We start from the raw sequence: 4381 nt of genomic DNA, 5'->3' as shown, positions 1-4381 counted from the left end.
TGACAGACACACAGACAGTAAAGTGGGGGCCAGGTGGGCTTCTCTCACCACTCCCGGGGACCTCAGGGAGTCTGTTATGTGCAGCACCGAGAGAGGACTTAGCTAGTTTTGGTAGTAGGTCTCTGTAGATGAGCAGTCTCAGGCTCTGAACATCTGGGAGGGGAAGCTGCTGTTGTTGGTCTTTTATTTTTTTTTTCTTTAAAGATTTATTTATTTATTATATGTACACTGTAGCTGTCTTCAGATACCCCAGAAGAAGGTGTCAGATCCCATTATGGATGGTTGTGAGCCACCACATGGTTGCTGGGAATTGAACTCAGGACCTTTGGAAGAGCAGCTAGTGCTCTTAACCGCTGAGCCATCTCACCAGCCCCCCTGGAGCTGGTCTTGACTCAGCCTGGATGATGGTTCATAAGTACTTTCCCTTGGACACCTAAGGAAAGCCTTGCCATTTCTCCTGAGCCTGGCCCATACTGGTAAGGGCTTTGCCAAATTGTTCCACCGGTTTGAGGCTTGGGAGTTCTTGACATAACTGTTGGCGTGTGAAAATGCACTTTTACTCAAGACTTTCTGGGGCTTCTACTTGTTCCTACACAGAGGAAAGGAGGTAGGTACAGCAGCTACCAGAGATAACCAAACAGGTAAGAACACCATCGGCAAGAGATGCTGGTAAGGAAATTAAGCTGGGGCTGGAGAGATGGTCCAGGGGTTAGGAGTGTATATGCACTGCTCTTTGAAAGGGCCCAGACTGGGTTCCCAGAACCCATGTCAGCTGGGGATCTGGTGCTCTCTTCTGGCCTTCAGAGGCATCTGCACAATGTGAATGCACTCATTTTTTTTTTAAGGACTGCAAACCAGAGCAGTAGTTTTCAAATGTCTGCTCTCTCTCTGACTGGAGGTCTCGCACAGATTAAGGAGAGCCACCTGACAAAGCAGCGAATTTTGTCAACTTCTTCCAGAGCCTAGCTGACCTTGAATTTTGCTATCACTGAGGAGGATTTTGAAAGCCTGGTTCTGCTGCCTCCACCTTCCAAGGGCTAGGATTATAGGCGTGTACCGCCATGTCTGCCTAAAGTGTGTACATTTGTGAGCTAAATTTCTTCTGTTTAAGGGCACCTCTCTAGAATGTAACCTTTCTCCCTTTTTTGGATATAGGAGTATAAAACGATCGTTGGCGCAAAGACAGTTGTATTTGTTTGATGTTTGTGTGTGTCCAGACTACAAGCCCTCAGCCATCTCCATCACTCCTGTTCATTTTACAACTTCCAATTTTGATAGAGTCTGAAACTGGAGAATCTCTGAGCCAGAGGACTTCTAAGATTCTCCCCGTCTCTGTGATTATAAGATTCTTTGCTCTGCCGTGATTAAGGCCTGGTTTAGAATCTTTGAGCCAAGTCCTTTCCAACAGATTCTGAGTAAAAATAAATACAAAAGTGATCAGCAAAGGCAGGAGGGGACAGGAACTTGGTATTCTCCAAAGCCTCTTTATTCTCCAGTTCCCAAACCACAGAATACCTCAAGTATCCATCTAGCTTTGCTGTCCTGCTCTGAGGACATGCGGTTCTGAAAAAGAGAGACCACAGAGATCACAGACAGAAGAGATGGGCGGGGGAGGAATCAATTTGGTGCACTTTTCACAAACCTTTAAAATAGAGCGATTTAAGCGATGATGGGGCTTCGTGACCAGCGGCGACTCTGAAGGGAATGTTCACGCCGTTGGCCTTCCTCTGAGTGGGCAGGAAAGGAAGGAAAATGGTTTTCCCCCCCTTCCCTTCTACTTTAGAAGAAAATGGAAGGAATGAAAAGCAAAAGTCTCCTGTAATGTCCTATTACGGAGGACAAATGAACTGCAGCTCCCCGGAGCTCCTCAGCCGGGCTCTGCAGGCCCTCCCCTCCCTGCTGCAAAAACTAAGTATTCACCAACACACCTGGCACTGCTGTTTCCATGGTGACCCCCCTCATCACCTTTTGCATTCCTTAACTAGGGGGTGGAGCTGGTGCCAGGTACAGTTGAGTTTTCCTGTGTCTCCCTGGATTCTGGAAAAGGGGAGAGAGGAGGGGAAAGGATTCTGACCGCTCTTGCTTGCTTCTTGGCTCCTTGTCTTTCAGTTCCTTTATTGGACCTCACTGGCCAAGGGACCTGGGATGGAGGCAGAGGATGGAAACCGCTCTGATGGAGTCTAATGTACCTAGATGCAAATTTGCAACTCTTCCAGGAATCCATGTTTCTTCATTCAAACCTGCCCCAGGCCAGCTGCTAATAGATCCACAGAGCTAAGGGAGTAGTTAGTTGGTCAGGGACTAAGCTGGAAGTGCCTAGGGAAAGCCAAGAGGGCAGATGACAGGAGCTAGTATGAAAGATACCAAAACAGGTGTTTGTTCTCTATCCATCTATCTGTCTGTCCATCCATCTGTCTATCCATCCACCTACTTATGTATCTATATGTCTATCTATCTGTCTATCTATGCATCTGTCAACTATCTATTTATCTATGTATCTATCTTTATGTTTATCTATCTATATGTCTGTCTGTCTGTCTGTCTGTCTCTATCATTTTCTCTGTACCTGGGATTGAATTCCAGGCCCAATGCTTGCTAGCAAGCCCTGTATTACTAAATTGAGCTATATCCCCTGTCTTCTCTTTATTTTTCATTTTGAGAATGAAATGTCTCGTTGCATAACCCACACTAGCCTTGAAGTAGCAACCCTGCCTCAGCTGGCCACCAGGCCTCTCTAGGCTGGCTCTATCACTTCCTGGGGAGACAGAAAGATGTGAAACCCAAACTAAACTGAGAGGGGCTCAGGAAGAGCCAGACACTTTGGAGTTAACTATGTGGGCTCAGCAAAGCTAAGGGTGAGCAGAAGAGCCACTGGCGCCCACTGGTGCCTGCCTGTAATCCCGGGGACTCGGGGGGGACCAAGGCAGGGGTCATGAGTTTAAAGTTTGCCTGCAATTCTCAGCGAGTCCCTGCCTTAAAAACAAACACAAAACACCCACACTCAGCAGACAGACCCAGACCCAAACCCAGACTACCCAAAGCCCAATTTAGTAACCTTAGGTAGCGCTGACCTTTAGCCCTTCGGTGTCTTTATTTGAGTATAACCACACCAATCCAGAGGGGTGTTACTGGAATTCAGTAAGATACAAGGACATATAAACCACCCAGGGCCCTTACACAAAAGGTAGTAGCTGCTTCTGAAGCAGAGTCCCCGACCAAGCCGCCCGCTGTTTCCTAAGCTGGCTACCACTGTTGTTATTGTTTAGCACACGGATCCTAGCTTATGGCTGACACTGCCAAAACACAGCTTCGACGCTTCCAAAACACAGCTTCGTAGCCTTTTTGGACTCTTTCCTTTGGCCACTTCACTTTTGCCATCTCTCCAGCCTGCTGTTAGCTAGCTCTCTTTTAGGTCATGGAGGATACAGTGCACATCTAAGGCCCCCCTCCTCAACATTACCCTTTTCGCCAGCATTAGCCACTCCCCTAGGCCAAAAGGAAAAAAGATGGCTTGGGGATGTTCCAGGGGCTGCATCTGTGCCCCGCCCCTCCTCCAAGGAGGAAGGGCTTCTCAGGAGACCGGAGGGGAGGGTGTGCGTCAGTCCTGATGCAATCTTATACTCATTTCTTGGCCCACTTCCTCCTCCTCAAGTGTTTACTGAAGCCTGAATTCCACAGAAACCTTTGGAAGTGTGTGCGGACATCCGTGGCCGGCAGCGCGCAAAGCTGTCCCTGCTCCATGGACAGTTTAGGAAGAATACTGTGCCCTGGGCTCAGGGATTCCGGAGAGAGAAATTGAGTGAGAGGAGCAAGGAAGGTAGACTAAAAGGAGGAGGCTTGGCTGAGGGACTGACTTCTGCCTCATGCCAGATCCAGCTTCCAGAACCCGCTCTGGGGAAGCTAATAAATAGACTCTTTATCTGAGCCATGCGGGGGAGGCTACCAAAAGGGGTCTCTAGTGAGGGAGCCGCAGAGGCAGCTTAGAGGCTCATCTCTTCTTTGCCAGAATTCCCAACAGAAAAGCAGCTACTTGCAAGGGCCTTGTTTTCTAGCCGATTACCCAAGACTCTCATCTGAGGGACCGCTTGCATCTCAACCACAGGCTTGACCGTCTGGGTCTCCTGGAGACATCCTTAGAAGTGCAGCGTGCATAGTGGTTCAGGACGCGGTATTTGGTCAAGTATTTATTTGCTAGCTGTGACAGGCAAGTCATTTCATTGGACTCTCAGCTTCCTCCTGGCAAAAGGAGGATGTTGATAGTTCACTTCGTAGATCAGAACCTGGCAATGTTTGCAATCTCTCAACAGCCATTAGAACAGCGATTCTCAACCTTCCTAAAGCTGTGGCCCACGTGTTGTGGTGACCTCCAGCCATAAAATTA

General features: G+C 48.4%; 1 long non-coding RNA gene across 1 annotated transcript; it reads right to left on the bottom strand.

Moving 5' to 3' along the window:
- Positions 1-1684: 1684 nt before the first annotated feature.
- LOC116095577 lies at positions 1685-4147 on the bottom strand. The gene is made up of 3 exons (XR_004120650.1): positions 4061-4147; positions 1929-2037; positions 1685-1727 (listed from the first exon to the last, which is right to left on the bottom strand). It is a non-coding gene; the product is annotated as an uncharacterized LOC116095577 (long non-coding RNA).
- Between the last annotated feature and the right edge of the window lie 234 nt (positions 4148-4381).

This window comes from Mastomys coucha, unplaced genomic scaffold, assembly GCF_008632895.1.
Source record: "Mastomys coucha isolate ucsf_1 unplaced genomic scaffold, UCSF_Mcou_1 pScaffold18, whole genome shotgun sequence".
Classification (NCBI taxonomy): domain Eukaryota; kingdom Metazoa; phylum Chordata; class Mammalia; order Rodentia; family Muridae; genus Mastomys; species Mastomys coucha.
This window is presented reverse-complemented; position numbering and strand designations above follow the sequence as displayed.